Source organism: Larimichthys crocea, chromosome VIII, assembly GCF_000972845.2.
Source record: "Larimichthys crocea isolate SSNF chromosome VIII, L_crocea_2.0, whole genome shotgun sequence".
NCBI classification, from domain to species: Eukaryota; Metazoa; Chordata; class Actinopteri; family Sciaenidae; genus Larimichthys; species Larimichthys crocea.
Genome location: NC_040018.1, coordinates 4,063,858 through 4,081,993, shown reverse-complemented (window position 1 = coordinate 4,081,993; position 18,136 = coordinate 4,063,858). Strand labels below are relative to the sequence as shown.

Below are 18,136 nucleotides of genomic sequence, written 5' to 3'. Positions count from 1 at the left end.
AATGCCAGTGAGAGCATACAAAGACTGAAGAGGGAAAAGTCTTGTCAAAAACTCAACCACTGGGATAGAAGATCAACAGATGTAGCAGAACAAAGTGACCCGAGCCTCCAATACAGTTCAAAAAGGAGTAGTTTAAGATATAAGCAAAATATATTTATTTGCTTTTTTTTTTTTTTTTGCAGAGATACCATTCACATGTATCCAGTGAGTATGAGGTTACAGCCAGCTAAGCTTAGAATTAAGTAGGAAACTGGGGAAACAGCTAGCCTGGGTATGTGCTGTGGTGGCAAAATCCACTATATAACTCGCTAATTAACATGTCATTCGTCAATTTAAGCCGTACAGAAACCAAAGCGGGAAAATGACAGTAACATCCTTGAATCATCACTGGTTGCCTGGCAACTGGTCTCAGTCAGTCAGTGGAATTAGTTTTCTGACATTAACGAGATGTAACTTGTTTATTAGTGAGATTTACCGCTGCTGGTGAGTGAAGGTGCGAAGCTTACCAGCTTGTACTGTATAGACATGAGAGAAAGGATGATATAACTCCCAGAAGGAAAGCGAAGAAGTCTAAACTATTAAAATAAAACAGCAAATGAACTTTCACACTCTGTAAATGAAAAAATGGTTCCCAGCAAGGCGTGTGGCACCCTACAGCACCTTATGATTTCTCTAAAAATAAGTGTTATTAGTTCTGACTATAACTGGAATATATGATAAATAATGACGCGCGGGTAGAAACACAGCGAAACAAGGGTGTCTTGTACATGTTATAGGAGGGAAAGTTAGTGTGTGGTTGCTTTTTAATGAGGGGCTGCTCTTTTATCTTTCTGAAGTATCAGGGAAAATCCCTGCACTCGTGCCAACACGCTGGCATGTTTACCAAATGATGTTGCATAATTATAAAGGTTGCCCGAAGGTAACTCTTTGGGCACACAACAAACACACTAATTTAATCATACTTTTTCATTTTTTAAAAGCACATATCTACACTCAGTAGTAGAGTCCAGTAGTTAGTCTGCTTTGCTTTCACACCACGAACACACCACACTAGTTTGTTTGGCTGGAGGCCTTCCTTTTCGAGTTAACACTCCAGAGTGTCATGGTTTTTGATTTCTTGTTTAGTGTTTCCTGTTTTTTTTTTTTTTTGCGTGTCCAACTTCAATTCCTGCATTTGTTATGTTTCCTGCCATTTTTTTTTTTTTTTTTTAAAGATGATTTTTTTTGGCCTTTTTTTTATGCCTTTAATGATAGTACAGCTGAAGATAGAGAGGAAGCAGGGGGCAGAGAGAAGGGGAGTGATTTCAACCGGGGCAACACAGGGCGGCCGCTTAGCCCACTACGCTACCGACTGCCCCTTTCCTGCCAATTTTGATTGTCATCTTGGCTTTACTTGAGGATTTAGTCCTTGTTTCCTTTGTTCCTTGGTTTTAATGTCAGGTGTCTGTTTCCCAGTCCTGCTTTGTTCAGTCTTCTTACCGTGTTCCTGCTCTTGCTCTTAGTCGGTCACAGTTCTGTATTCTTTGGTTGTTGGTCTTGTGTTTTTTGGACTTCTTTTGGATTGATGGATTTAGTTTGTTTTGTTGTTTTGTTTTCTTTTTTGTGTGTGGGTGTGTGTTTACCATCTTGTTCTGGTATTAAGTTACAAAGTTACCTTTTTGTTCACTCGCCTTCAAGTCTGCTTTTGTGTTGACTTTCTTGATCTAAACCGTGACAAAAAGTTTGTTTGAACTGAACGAAGCGATTCAGCACTGGTGCAGAGGTGTCTGACAGCAATGAAACAACCAAACTCATTGATCTTCAGCCCTACATAAAGTGGATCTATTTTTCATTACATAGCTTAGAATTAATATTTACAACAACAAAATTTGTTTTGAGGTTCGGGTATGTGAAGTTTGGATGAATCATTTTGGTTCAGTTACAGTTTATCTTTTACTGTAGACGATGGCAGGATAATGTGGAGAGTCACCTATAACCTAGAAATTAAATGTATGCACAGTATTCCTCTGTTTGGCCAATGAAATTATGCTGACAAATATAATCGCAGTCTACATTATGCTCACATGTTTGTTTTAATGAATAAAATGCTATGTTTATGTTCCAGTACTGTGACTCCAGAGACCAGAGTTTGCATCCAGGGTTCGCATCTGTGCAAATCACATGTGTATAAACATAATTTCCAGGAGACAGGGTTGGCCTTGAGTTTTCCTCATTATAATAACTGCTTTGGTTCACATGGACTGTAATTCTTTGAACATTGCAAAGAAAGAAAGTATGAATTTCCTATTAAACATCCTGGAGTGTGATATTAGTCTAATTATCATCTCCACCACAGAGGTTACATTTTCAATATATTAGACCAATTACAGTCAGTCCGTGCCGCTATTTGAAGAATTCAGCTGCTCTAAGGGGGAAAAAATCTGAACTCTTTGGAATCAAAGCTCATGTGGATCCTGTGTTTTCTTCTTTGAAATGTTATTTTTCTTCAAGAAACCACAGCACGTTTGCCTTCAGAGACATCGAATGATAGTGAGAGAGGAAAAACAGTAACAAATTCATGATGTGCATCAAAAAGTGTTTCCAAAATGCGTCTACAAGAGACATCCATCACACACACACACACACACTCACACACACACATTCGCTATGGCCACTTGACAGGACTCCCGAAGGATTTACATGGCTATATACACGATTACTGCCCCCACCCCCCAACTTTTCTTTCTATTTCCAGCTTTAACACAGGGTCTTATTTAATGAGCTTCTTGAGCTTGAAGTAGGGCAAGGCGGAAATAAAAAGCACTCATGTGGGACTCCATTCACAGAGGCAGATTTCTTTTCACTATCAAAGACTGCTGGGAGATTTCAGCATCTTACAAATTAAGGGTCCTTAGGTCACCGTCACTCACAACAGATCCTTATTACACCCCAGAGTGTATTTCCTAATGAAGAATGGCCGCAGTAAAAAGGTGAAGGCTGAAAAGTGAATCGTAGGAATCGATGGTGGTGGGATCAGATTGTTAATCTCGTCAGAGTGGAGGATATAAAAATATGGATGCAGTTCACATTTCTACGTCATTAATTGACGGCAAGGTCTACAGGAAAACTACATCAACCAGCTACCACCATGACATAAATGTGATTAATGTGATACAGTTGATAGCTGTTAATTTATTGCTGGATCTACACATTTTTTTCAGAAGACATAACTGCTGCATAAATGGTACCGAACACTTTGTTCAGATGTTACAACAGTGACAGGGATTTGAAGGAAGAAGAAGTGTTCAGTTAATTTTGTTGTTGAAGTCTTATTTAATGAGCAGGAAGATGTTTTCCAGCTTTTTCTCTCTATAAAACTCAGAAACAGTTTCACCCTTCTCTCCATTTTTAACCCCCTTTCGACAGGAGTTGCATCCATTGACAGTATATAATTAGTGGACAGAGCTTCCTTTCTAATAAATAGCAGGGGGAAAACTGCAACAATAATGTTCGATTGTATGAAGTCTTATGGGAAAAATTACCCTACTCCCCCCATTGATGTATGACCGCAGTGAAACATTTTCTCACAAGTTAATGGTCCCAGTTGTTAGTTTGAAGTTTTAGTGATGTTCATTTCATAAATTGTGGTCCTGTTTATAGTCAAATAGACAATAAAGCGGGGTATGGGATTTTGTTTGCCCCGCTTTTGAAAAACAAATCTTATCTGGAACTTTACTTCCTGCCATTGTTGTGTTTCCCACCAGGTTTGATTGGATTTTCCACCACGATTAGACTTCACTTGTCTTGTTACGTTCCTTCACTTGTGTATTCAGTGCCTGTGTTACTTGGTTTCAGTATCAGTTTGTTGTTGTTCTGTGTGTCAAGTGTTCAGCTTTAGCTTTCTGTCTTTCTGGATCTTTGATTTTCTGGACATTGCCTTACTTGCCTCACCACCCTATAAATTAGTGTTTTGTGTTATTAAATTATTTTTTGGACTCCTGTAGCATCTGGATTTGTGCCTTTTCTCCTGACTTACCTTGCTTGCACAAACGTGAAACGATACAGAGCAAACCACTGAATATTATATTGAAGCATCAACTTCTTGCAACATTTATCTGGTCTTGTTTGTGCAGTTAGTTTTGAAGTTTTTACTTTCTCTCTGATCACAACTGGTCTTAATTAACATCCGTCACAGAAACAGCAGCTTAAAGCTTTACAGTCACGCAGATTTGCAGCGTTTAAATTCATGCAGCCATCTGGACTGCCTCCTCTCACTGCAGGTTTATGTATTTGAAGCAGAGCCTCTGAATAGAACATACAGTTTTCATTAATAAATACCTTTTAACTCAACTGTATTGCATCAAAAACATCACCCAAGTTAGCATAAAAGAGCCAAAGTATCTATATCAATCACTTTGACGATATGATGATGAAAGGACATCTCTCTGAATGATTTCCTCGATAAAATATACATGTGCGGTAGATGTACTTGACTCCAGGGCTTTCAATGTATAACACAGGTGGATGATTTAATGACCACGTTCACAGCGCGTGACTCTGATCTTGTTGCAATTTCGAGCGCTCCATTCAGCACATGGTTCAGGAATACATATTGATATAAATATATTGGTATAATTAAGGCCAGAACCCGAATTCTTATACATACAGGGAATAAAATAGGAGGCTGTCTGGGGCAGGGATTAGTTCAAAAAGGGAAGTATTTTCATGAGTACTACACCAACCTGCTTCATGTATTATTTCTTTTGTGACGCTTTGATGTGTGAATCGTGTATTCGGTTTGTCCTGAAAGAGTGAATTCTGGTCCTTTAAAGGTCCAGTGTGTAAGACTTAGGGGGCTCTGTTCAAGGAATATGGCAGAAGGGTTATGCAATATTCACAAGTGTGTTTAAATTAGTTTAATAATCACTTAAAAGTAATGTTGCATTTTCGTTAGAATAAGTCTATGGAGCCATGCGGCACCTACTTTCACGCTTGGAGGTGAGTTGCAAACTGCAGCTTCACTGCTGGATACCACACAGTTCACCTTTTTAAAAGGAGTAATTCAACAGACTTTTCTTCAAATTCAGCGAATGTGTCCTCATGGCCTACTAACTTTTTGTTCCTTGCGTGCCCTGAAAAAAGTCTGGAGGTTTTACACAGTGCTTACACAGAGCTTTGTAAATGGGAAGCAAACAAAGTGGCTTGGACTGACAACACTTCCCACCAAGACTTATGTGTCAAGTAAAAGTACTTGCCCACAGATCTACAGCTTCTTTCTTGTTTGCTGAGATATGCTGTTGTTGTGATGTTGGCTATAGTAGCAGGAGAGGTGTGAGTATCACTGTCTGGATACTGTGATGGCTCTGGGAAATCATCTCATCCTCTCTGTATCGTAGCCGTGCCGCAGTAAACCCCACAATGTAGTTTGTTACATTATTTACGGCATTGTTGTTCACACTATGTCGTGGTATTAGTCACAGCGTTTGTTGGATTTGTCCAGAATCACATCACACCCTACCTTTAAATCTGCTCTGATGGTCAGAGCCTGGTGAGCTTTAAAAGGTTTAAATCAACCAGCATGCTTTCTGTGTGGAGTTTGCATGTTCTCCCTGTGTCTGAGTGGGTGGTTAATTGGTGTGAATGATTGTTTGTCTCTATGTGTCAGCCCTGTAATGAACTGGCAACTTGTCCAGGGTGTATCCCTTCTCTCACTTAATGTCAACTGGGATCCGCTCCAGCGTGCTGCAACCCTGATAAGAATAAGCGGCTATGAAAGCTGAAAGGTTTTTTGATATATTCTATACTTTAGATCTGTACTACCTCTCCAGTGCACTTGATTTATCAAAGTGGTAGAAAAAGTCCTGGTGCAAAGATGTATTTCTGCACTATTTTCTTCCTTTAAGAGTAAAATTGATCGGTTAAATCGGGTCAAAGTTCTAAATCTGACCACCGCTTTTTGAGGTAATGTGTTGGAGTGCTCCTGAGAGAGAGTGTTTAGGCCTAGATCCAAGTCCTTTCAGTATGGGGTACCCGACAGTACTGAGTCTGATGTAATACTTTTACATAGCAGCTAAATATGTATAATATGTAATACTGTTTAAATATGCATTTGACATTTTGAAATAACATCTGTAACAGAGGGGTCACTAGGTTTTAAGGACGGGGGGGTTAAGGAGATGCACAGGATGTGAGCGAAAATAGCCCAAAATTTTACAACCAGACTGAGAAATGATTTATTAGTTCTTAGTAGTTATTTATTATCAGTCTGTTTGTTTTTTTGCTCTCCTTCTCTCTCTGTAGTAACTTGATCCTCCTCTGCCTCTGGATCCCCTTGCTCTCTTTGACTTGGCCTTGCCCGTGATCTTTTTCTCCCTCAGAGAATATTTTGAAGTCGCAGAGATTACATTTTGGTCACATATGTGACTAAAATGGTTGTAATTTCAAGCCCTGAAAAATTTTACTTAATTACTTGAATTAAAGTAATATTTGGGTCAGGCTAATCTGGTTTACATACAGGGCCGGTGCACCTTGACAGAAATGTTTCATATTTATTATTCAAATTGAGTTCCATAAAATTCTAAGACTGTCTGCGTCACAAATGAAATCTCCCTTCTCACTCACTGTGCTCCTCTGCCCTGACTCCTACAGGCCTGTAGGGGTGGTGAAGTAATTATTATTATTAGTGTAATTATTATTATTATTATTATTATTACTACTACTACTATCCACTGATGATAATCATACGTGAATGAGCTCAGCTCCTGTTTCATGGTGTGCATCCATGCTCCAGAAGGAAGTCACCCCAAAGATAAATGGTAAACAGAGTGCACACTAACCAGCTAGCTAAGCAGCAGCGTTCTTTTATAGCTGGATGCAACTGTTGACCCAAAACGACAAAGGTAAGACGTGCATAGATTGTCTGTAGTGTGTAAGCCAGGTTTTCATTCGTCAAACATGGAGCGTGTCATTAATTACATGGGACTTTCTGTTGTTAGCTGGGCTGGAGCTAACTAACTGTTACTACCAGCAGTGATGAATACTTACTGTCCTGAAAAACTTTCTTATATCCATTTGCGCATCCATCCATTCATGTTCGTCTCCTAACGCTGTTCCATTCGGCTCTGTGTGCACAGTAGAAGTAGCTACTAAAGGCTGCAGGTACCGGGCCGCAAGCAAGGTCGCAGGGAAAACGTGGACTGGATTTTAAGTAATGTGGTTTTGCGTTCTGAACAAGTGGAATGGATTGATAACAACGCACCAGAAGGGCTCTCTGTACCGTACACTACGAAGTGATGGGAAACTGATTTATGATCACATTTAAGTCCTTAATGACAGGTTATATGATTATTTATTTAAACTGACATGCTGGATGCTTTAAATTGATTTTGTCAGCATTTAAAAAAAAAAAATAATAATAATATAAAAAAAAATTTTCAATAAAACAACACCAAACTATTTAGTGGGGCTTAAGAAGATTTTCTAACAATGCCACTGATCTGTAACCTGCTAAATTTGGCACACTGAGGCACTAAAATTCAAATACTGAAGGCTGGGGTTCAAAACTATTGATCTGATGAGCTTAAATTGTTGATATGCTATGAATGAAAGCTGACTGCAACTCCTTCTTCTGTGTCAAAATCCATCATTGATCCATCTAACAATACTGACTTCATCCCTCTGCAGACTGTAGCTCTACAAAAATGTTACAATGTTTACAACAATCACAATTCTCACAGCTTCTGGAGGGCTTTGTAATATCAACATCAACAAGCTGTGAACATGCCAAATCAGCTGACACTTTTATTTTTTTATGGAGGGACGGTCCTGTTTTAACCGAGCGCCAGCCTCTGTGGCTGTGAAATAAGGCCAGCGCTGAAGTGCCAAAAACTGCAGTTACTCAAACGACCACTTGACGACAGCTACAGAACGAGTCAGTCTCCAAAAGCCTCCAAAGTAAAATTTACAGCCTGGTACAAGAAATGGTTTTGGTCTTTATAGCTAATTTTCCTGTACTGAGGATGGATTATTATTTAACTCATCCATTCAAATTATATTATATTAGGATTTACAGGAGGGTGTTTGTGCAACCAGGCTTTATTTACCTCAGCTCATCCCTGATCCATGTCTTCGCCCATATTTAAGCGGCAGAGGCAGGACTGCGAAGATGGCGATGGCCAGAGCCGCCACACTTTTGGTGTCATCAGCGTCCACATTTTATACTGTCTATGGTTTCAGTGCAGGGTTAATCTACGCCAGCTGTTTAACTGCTAAATGTTTGACGTTCACCGCCAGGATTTATTGTGGCCTCTCTGTTTTTTGGTGCTGGGCAGGTAGTGAACACTTGTCTAAACTGCTTTCTTGAAAATATAGCTGCTTTATTGTTGGGAGGGTCGATGTTTGCCGCAGGGCTCAGCCATTCACTTGACAGTCAGTAAAGTTAACAGAAATCTGTCTAGAGCTGGGTTGGGTGATGATTACAAGTGGGTTCACCTCTAGGAGCAATCCTTTCACTGTAGTCATTTGATTTGATACAAAACTAACTTAATGGAACTAGAAACTAATTTTCCTGATGAGGCACAAAATTCAATATTTTAAACTTAGACAGGCCATAACAGTTACTCACAAGTTTCATTTTAATAAAACTTGGAGAGTTAATAACTTCCGTCTGCCTGTACTGGCTCAAGGCATGACTGGATCATTTCTGAAGGTCGACATGTTTCATTTGGTTAATGCTTACATCTGACATTTTTATTTATCTCTATACCCAGCCCACAGGTGTCTCTGGTGTCATTACTGAGCAACTTCTGAGAACAAGGCATAGCTGCCAACATAAAGGTCTGCAGGTTGCAGCCGAAACAAACTTCTTGAAAATATGTTTGTTTATAAAAATCTTCACCATTACTATATACAAACAGTGTGAAAAGCAGTCTTGTATAGTTCCTAAAAAACACTTCAACTAAACACACACAACAAACAATGAAGTATTTAATAAGTCAGGTTTAGGTCACATGCTTGTTCGTGATTATTAAAAGGTTAATAGGTAACATTTCTGCATGAAATGTCTAAAAACTCAAGAGCTATATTTCTGGGTTTTGCACTTGCATTATCCCAAATTTGTTCAAACCCAGAGAAATCCTGAATATATTCAAGGTAACGGTGCATTTCCCTCTGCCCTCTCATTGGTATAACTACCAGGGAAACAACTTATAACGTGAATAAAACTTTAATATCAACAACAATTTGGTGTGTCCAAGGTCCTGGCTTGGCTCCTGGTGGATTCATCCTGATTTAATTGGGTTAAGTTTGATAGCAAACTATAAACCAATAGAAAAAGCTATAAAAAGCAGAAACACTGTCCCACAGTGACGTCTGTAGACAGTTGTTTTTTTCATTATGTAAGGATAAAATATTTCAGTCCGTAGTGAGGTCTGTGGATTATCCTGGTAACCAGGATGTGATACTGAGTCCCCAAACAAATGAAATGAAAAATCTGATGAATCAGCTGCAGCAGGAAGAGCCCAAGCCTTCACATGTTAAGTAATGAAGGCATTTGAAAAAAATAATTAGAAAAATTTATCTGGGCCGACGCTGTGGAGGAGACAAATCTATTACAGTTAACTTTTATTGTAAGGAGAGCTGATGATATTATATTCACATGAGTAATGTGGATGATTGATATGATGTGGGAAGACTCATTATATTTCTCTGCCTTCAACACGACTACATCCTTTTTTCATCCATTCTCTCGCTGAAGGTTGTGCACTCTCTATCTTTCATGTTTTATTTACAACTGGCTGCCGTCATCAAAACAATTTTATCTTAAAGCTCTCTGATCATTCGGTCATTCTTAGACTTTTAACGATGGATGCGGTCTTTTCTTTGGTGTGATCTTTCACTAAAACTGAATCAAAAACCAAAGGCACGAATAGTGATTCATGGTTTGAGGTTTCAGTGTCCTGATTTTAAACTATGCTTAATAAAAACAGGTTGGAGAGACAAAATATCTTAAAGATCACTAGAGCTGGGCTCAGCTGGCTGAAATTATTGAAGGGCTTTTGCTCAGCAAAGCAAATGCCATCCTTGATAGTCGCCATCACCCCCTAGTCGAGGATTTTAAAATGTTTTCTGTTAGAGTCGCTTGAGATCCCATGAATGCAGCAGCAGAAGAAACTGTTTCTTTTATATAATCTGGCCTTAGATAAAAACCTCTTCCCTGCATTAAAATGGAACAGCTTTAGCTCTTTCAGTATTTGTAGCACCTTTAACGTTTTATCGTGTATTGTGGATAATGCGTTTAATACGGCTATGCCTTGCCATGTTTCCATATGCTGTTTTGGGTCTCTCTAGTCCTTCATTATGTGACATGGAGCATTGTTTGGTATCAAACTTTAAGCCTTGAAACTTTGAATCATCTTTTTACGAACAGAAAATATTAAATAAAAGCTAATAAGCCCAAATCATGCATGTGTTTTGCTAAAATGGTGTTTTTATTGGTAAGCCATTGTGTAAACAGGAAACCTTAGGCTGTTTGCTGCCTTCAGTTTAGGATTTTAAAAATTATAAATACTCTGTCTCTTGTTGCTAAGCATAGTGTAAACGGTAAACTTCCCTCCAGCATCTCTGGTTTTCTCAGAGCTACAATGCAGAGAGACGCTCCAACACCAAACTAGACCTATTCGCCTAACAGCCATTTAGGTATTTTACCATTCAGACTATCTATATATTATATATATCTATATATATATAAAATTAAGACTGCGAATGAAATGTGAAAAAACAGCATTTTTAAGTCAATGATGCTGAACATATGTTACTCATATAACATTGGTAATTGAAAACGCTGTATATTCTGTCAGAGAGCACAACTGGCTTCTAAATTTGACGGGGAGCTTATTAACACCAATCAAGTTTCAACCCGGCTCTGAAATTGCAAAGACTAATGAATTCATTTAAACTAATTCAAAACCAAACCTATTCATTTTCTATTTAAGTTAATATACAGCCATGCCTGTTTTAGGCCACATCTGTTCATTTAAAAGAACATCTGACAAGCAGTGCAAATAAGGAGGAGATTACAAAACTTCTCTGTTTACAGCAGAAGTGCCATTTCATGTTTCTGATGAGTCAGAGATACACGGTCTCACATGACTGAGCACTAAATCAAAACAGTCAATAACGGAGCTGTGGGATGCATTCATGTCTCATTGATCCGGATTTTAGCAGGAGGATTATTATGTTTACATCATAGATGTGAAAGGCATAAAAGGTTGCTGTAGAATCTGCTGAATAGGCCCTAAACAAGCGGTACCATCCGTGGCTGTGAAGTGAAGCCAAAAAACGGCAGTTCCTCAAACGGCCACTTGAGGCTGGCTACAGAACGAGTCTTCATATCATAATATGATAATACAATAAAAGTAAATGTTTACACTCTGGTACAGTACAAGAAACCGTTTTGATCTTTATTGCTAATTTTCCTGTTATTTTCATGACAACTTTACTTTTTTTAATATATATATATAACTGACCTGTTCTAACTATAATAAAGTTTAAAGTTATGCATTTATTAGTGCCCGCTTTGATTGACAGGTAGGTGTCATTACAGATGGCTTGTTTGAGCACCCAGTCTTCATTCAGTCTGCCCCGGCTCTTCAGGAACCTGTGGGTTACGTCACTGAGACAACATCCCTATTTATACTGTCAATGCCGTAAACACATCCAGCAGTTATGGTAAACTGATCACGCCTGTGAGTACATTTCAATGCTGCTAGTCGTGTTGAAGGCTGAGAAATATAATGAGTCTTCCCACATCATATCAATCATCCACATTACTCATGTGAATATAATATCATCAGCTCTCCTTACAATAAAAGTTAACTGTAATAGATCTGTCTCCTCCACAGCGTCACCCCAGATAAATTTCTCTAATTATTTTTTTATTTCATTATTTAACATGTGAAGGCTTGGGCTCTTCCTGCTGCAGCGGATTCATTAGATTTTTCATTGTATTTGTTTGGGGACTCAGTATCACATCCTGGTTACCAGGATAATCCACAGACCTCACTACGGACTGAAATATTTTATTTTTAAAGCCCTCCGAGGCAAATGTACTTTGTGACTTTGGGCTATACAAATAAAATCTGATTTGATTTGATATGATTTGATTTGATTTACATAATGAAAAAAAACAACTATCCACAGACGTTACTGTGGGACAGTGTTTCTATGCTGCTTGTTATTAATCCATATTTAATAAATAAATTTGCTACATTGGATCAGCAAAAGCAACAAAAACTGAAGAGAACACCCTCATTAAAATAAATAAGTTAGTAAGCAAGTAAGTAAAACTTTTTAAAAAACACACACAGAAAAAAATAAATGCGTAAAAACAAGAGAATAAATAAATTACAAAATTAAAAAAAGACGTGGCTCCACAGTGGACCTGAGGTGGGCTGAATAACAAGACTCAGTACAGTTGTCATGAACGGGGAAATCAGCTATAGAGACCAAAACTGTTTTTTGTACCAGGCTGTAAACATGTTTATTTCTGCTGTGAAGTTGGACATTTTAACATGGGGGCTTATGGAGAGTGACTCACTTCTGTAGCCAGCCTCAAGTGGATGTTTGAGGAACTGCAGTTTTTGGCACTTTCACCTTGACTTCATTTGACAGTGACAGGAGTTGCCACAAGAACACACTTTACCCACAGCTGTGCAGCGGTGCATAGATTTTCAGCTTGTTCTTCTACTTCACGTTTAAAAGATGTTCACCCTTTGCAATGGCCACATTGTTGATTTGGCCACATTACAATGATGACTTCCTGACATCTCTGCCAACTATCTGCTCCTGTGTGCAACCTTGTCACCTCTTCTCAGAGAGCTGCTGCTGCTGCTGAACTTTCCTCACTGTTAGTTTGTCTGCATTTCGGTCTTAATTCCGGCTGCCAGTAACACTGAACTATGACTAGGTGAAGAAATCTGCTGGCAGGTCACATCTCCAAATGCACCCATTTTTGAAATTCACATCGTATTGAGGTTTATGAGTGGTAAATGGCACACATGGTTTTCTGAGCTTTACAAGAGTGCTGTATACCGTCACTGTGGGTTTACCTGGTGTGGGTGTGTTCCTCTGACAGGATACAAGTTTGACTAATCCATTCCCGCCCCCTGACTGCCTCATCCAACAAACTAATCTCCTTTTATTTACAGAATCGGTGCACAGGCATACAGATAAGAGTGGCGAGGATATAGTGTTATACAATCAAAGTAATATTATACGAATGCAATAAAGTCCTTGTTGACCTGTAAAGTATTATGTAATATAAGATAATGGCGTTCAGTAAGGTGACTATAAATTAATTGTTGAATGACAACGAGGCTTGAAAACGATAAAACAATGAAATAAAAGACTTCATAAACAATCAATTTGTTCCTTATTTGTTTTTCAGAGGGACAGCTGCTGTTCTGATGTGCCTTTTTATAGTGAGGCCAGTGAGTAAGTGTAATGTAATTTCTATAAAGATAATAACAGAGCTGACGGGGGCCAAAAGGCCACATCTACAAAGCCTGTTCATGTAAGATTTTTCTGTCTTTTTATAACTTATTAAAAAAGTATCAGGGTGAATATTTATATCTGATTAACAACTGTGTGATCTTTATTTTCCTTTTTGAAGCCTTCATCTTTCAAAGAGTAACAAATATCACTGGCTTACCTTGAACCTTAAAAAGGCCCCGTGGAAACAATTTTCACAATTAACATCTTACTTACACCTTTTTTGTAGTTGTAGTTTTGGTCACACAAACGATTTTTTGCATTTCTGTGTGTGTTGTTGATTTTCTCATTGGTTTAAAGAGGGTTCAGTTGTCATGTGACACAAACACAGTTTAGCAACTATTCAATGAAAATTGTGGTGATTTGCTAGTGTTGGCAGGCACACCACACCCACACAGTCCTGATAGCTAAAACAAAACTCAGCTAACAATCATCTGATCCACTTCCTCAGTACATACGCAGTTCTTGTTGCAGATTACCATTTTATAAAAATGCAGATTTGTGAGGATACAGCCATTTCAAAACCTACACAAGGCTTCTGTAATGCAGACTTTCCAGTATGCATTATACCTGCACTGGACCCAAGTTTATTAAGGGATGTTTTGGCATCAATAATCTCCAGACTTTCTGAAATATAAACAGAATGAAATGACACAAAATTTCTGGATACGCTTAAAGCAATATTGTGTAGAAATATTTTTTTTTGTGATTTATCACTTCTAGTTTCAGAGTGCAATACCACAGTTGTAAATATGGACTGTTGTACATGTGTATTGATGAGGGTTACAAACCTACCGAGTCAACAACTCTGCTAACATCGAGCAAGGTCAACAACACATAGCAGCCAGATAATATTACGTATTAGTCCAACAGCAAGACGCTCAGCATCGGTCTTTCAGCCTTTATTTCACCAACAACTAAAAGTCAGTCCCAGATTTACTCTTGTCAGGCGGCTTCTTGCTCGATCTCTCTCTCTTTTTCTCTGCTCAGCTTTTTCCGTTAATGCCCCCTTTGGTCTTTTCACCTTTGTCATGGTCATCCTGGTTCCATTGCCAGCTCCAGTTCTGGCATGACACCCCCATCACTCCCCATCAGCTATCACTTACAGCCAGGGCCTGAAAACCTCCTCTTCCCCATGGTCCAAGACACCAGTGCTACCCACGGTAGTCTGAGCGTACAGTTTAGGCAAACTGAGCTAACTAAGCAGTTCAAAACAGTACTCTATTGAGTTGATGCACACCAGTTATAGGAAAACCGGAAAACATTTCTCCATAAAATACGATCTAGTTTCACCAAAATCAGTGAAATAGTTGGTAGGCTGTAAAGCATCACAGGTGATCGTACCTGGAACTCAAAGTTACATAGAAACAGACAAACGAGCCGTCAATCATTAACCTGATTACACGTCAATGTAATCAGTTATTTTGAGGGTAGAAAAGTTACACAATGTTGCTTTAACAGAGAAGCGTACAGTAACACTGGACTTCGAAGGTTTTTGCATCACTCCTGTCCATCCTCACACACTCCCTCTCGTCCATATAAGCACCCTCTCTCCCTCTCCCTTCTCATTAAACATTGATATCATCTGCCAAGCCTCCATATTTTAGAGCAAGCTCCAGTCACCAGATCTATTTTATAATCAAGAGCTATAACCCATTCACACATCCTATTGCACAAATTGCCCAAGTGTCACTGTACACCGGCAGTAAAGGCAATTAGTTTATGCACTCTATAACTGACTCTCTCCGGAGGTCTGTAGATGTCTACCTCTGAATCTCTTCAGTGTTTTCATGTGCAAGAGTCAGCATCACAAGCAATCGAATAATGGATTCATACATATAATGATTCAAAACAAAGCATATCCACTTCCTCACTACAAATGTTTTATACCATACCCAGTAAGAAAGGGGAACTTTATGGTTGGTTTTTATGATATCTGGTTTGAGGAAGTGCTGTAGCCTGTCGTGGAAATGTCATGAAAATTACATTTAAAACAGTATATTATATAAGCGAGCAATAATTCCCCCTACAGCAAACCTACTACTTCCACAGGGTACAATGATTTTACTTGATTTAAGTAGTTTATTCAGGCACAGTTGCTTGTAACAAAACAGTTTTCTACTTTCTTCAGTTTTCGACTTGTTAAGTTTGCTGTCAGCAGGAAAACTTACTTTTCATAATGGCACTAATATAAAACTGCTAAAGCAGTTTTTTTAAATAATCCAGCCGAGTCTTGGATTTCCTTGTCGACCAAAAGGAAATTGAAGAAATGAATATTTATAGTTGAAAAACAGTTTCTAAACTTACTTTGTTGATATATACTTTTTTAAAAAAAATTTGAGGGCAAAGGCGCTGATGCTTTGAATAAAAATGAAATTAAAGTCTACGTATCAACAAGTACCGAGGGAATGTCACAGACGGCTGCAGACTATCAAGGCTGCCACTTCATACATGAACAATATCCACACTTAAAAAAATCTCACTGATCAGACTGATTTTCACACAAAGGACGAAATGAGAACTCAAGTCCTTCATGCTGTGACACATCAAGGTTAACCATGACATCCTACCATTATGAAAAAGTATCATTCTTTAGCCATGGATCAATAGAAAATCATTTGTTTCTGTGTGTGAAAGGAACCTATTGGGGCCTAAAGAGTAATTCATGGAGCTTGTTCAAATTCCTCACTTACATAGAAGAAGAAATATAATCACTATTCACCTTGTGACCAAAACAGACTCCACAGAAAGTATTCTTATTTTATTATTCTTATTATATTGTATTGTATATTATTCTTATATTGAATGTCTAAACACAATTTTATTGGGAAATGTTCCAAATGTTCACAAGATAAATCTGAAGGGCATTAGATGATTAATGAAAATAAAATGTTCTAGTTCTTTGTAGAGAAACATGAGAAAAATCCCCTAACTAGACATTGTCACTGACCTTCTCTAAAAGGCCACAAGGTAAAAAGGTTGCAAACTACTGGTTTAATCATCCATCCATCCTTTCTCTGTAGTTTCTTATCCTTATCAGGGTCGTGGGTGGATGGAGTCTACCACGGCTCAGTTCATCACAGGGCTGACATGTTGAAACAAAAACCACATTGCGCTCATATTCACACCGATGAGTCACGAATTAAAATGCATGTCTCTGGGCTGTTGTAGGAAGGCGAGGTACCCGGAGAGATGCATGTTGAACCTTGGTTATTATCATTGGAAACACCTGAGCTGACCTATTTCATGTCAAAATGGCTCTATTGTTTTCAAGTACAGTGCAAGAGTAAATGTTGCATGTTATCTGATGTTTTCTCTGGTGTGTATGTTAGGATTAAGGCTGTGCCTCTTCCCTCTCTTCTGTTTCTTTGCATCTTGTCTGTCTCTTGTTTGTCTGTGCTTGTTTGTGTGTGCTGCTGGGCATGGCCTGTTTCCTCTCACACGACTAATCACCACTACACCTGCTTCCCATCAACCAATCAACCCACTCATGATAAAGCACTGGCTCTACCTTCTAGACTCTTGCCAGATTGTTCTGTCACTCAAGTGGTAACCTACACTACGGCCAAACTCTGTTTCTGATCAGATCTGCCACATCCAACTTCGTCTCATCATCTTTTCTGTTTCTTAGATATTGCCCCCATCAGCCCTGCACCACCCATCCATCACCCAATTCAAAGAATAAAAGACTGAAAGACCTCAAAAAAACCTGCTAACCACCTTTCAAATCGTTTAATTCGATGCTTTTCATTGAATCCTGGCTTGTGTTTTGACTTTTGGGTCTTCAGCCATTCACTGTAACAATATAATGCAGAAATAAATACTTGTAATATATTGGTGTCACTGCAAAGTTCATCCAGCAGAGTGAAGAGCAATTTACAATACTGTAACAAGCAGCATGGGTATAAGAGAAGACGAAGCTCTCAACAATGTCAACTAGAATTTGTTATCCACGTATATGTAGAATTATTGTTATGTTAAAATATTAATAATATTGAATATTGAACATGTAGTATTATTATTATTATTATTATAAGAAAGCAGCGTTCTGAGTACCTTTTTTGTGCAGTCATATTGGTGCAAAATCCACATATAAAAGGTGTATTTGCATTAAGGTATCAGCCACCATAACGGTAATCTGTGAATTCTTACCTTCTAAATTCAGTATCTGTATTAGTTTCAACTATCTCAAGCCTCTGCCTCTGGCATCCCAGGATCCCCCTGACTGTGAACATCTCATGAAGCCCAGTAAGCTTGCCGACAGTCTACAGTGTCACCCCCCCCAATAAAAGCCTGACAGCTTGTGTTCAGCCTGGAAATCAGTTGTTCTCCACTCGGAAGAGGAAGGAATCTTAAAAGTCAGACAGTCTGGTCTGGTCAGCACAATGAGAGAGTTAAAGGATGTTGGAGAGCAGAAAGCGTGACAGTGAGCAGAATTGGTAAGTTGTGCAAAAAAAGATCTTGTGATCTTGAAACGGATGCGCCCACCTCTCCCTCTCCATTTAGCATATTTTACATTTCCTTTTCAGCTTCCATCTAAACTTGAGCGAGGCGATGGTAAAAACTTCAATTAGGCTACATCAGAGTTTACAATCAGCCAGAACTATTA

The 18,136-nt window shown here is 38.6% G+C and overlaps 1 protein-coding gene across 4 annotated transcripts in view; it reads right to left on the bottom strand.

The window, feature by feature from the left end:
• tspan4a (tetraspanin 4a) overlaps nt 1-18,136 on the bottom strand; it is a 151,008-nt gene that overhangs the window by 62,124 nt on the left and 70,748 nt on the right. The gene's annotated exons all lie outside the window — the stretch shown is intronic.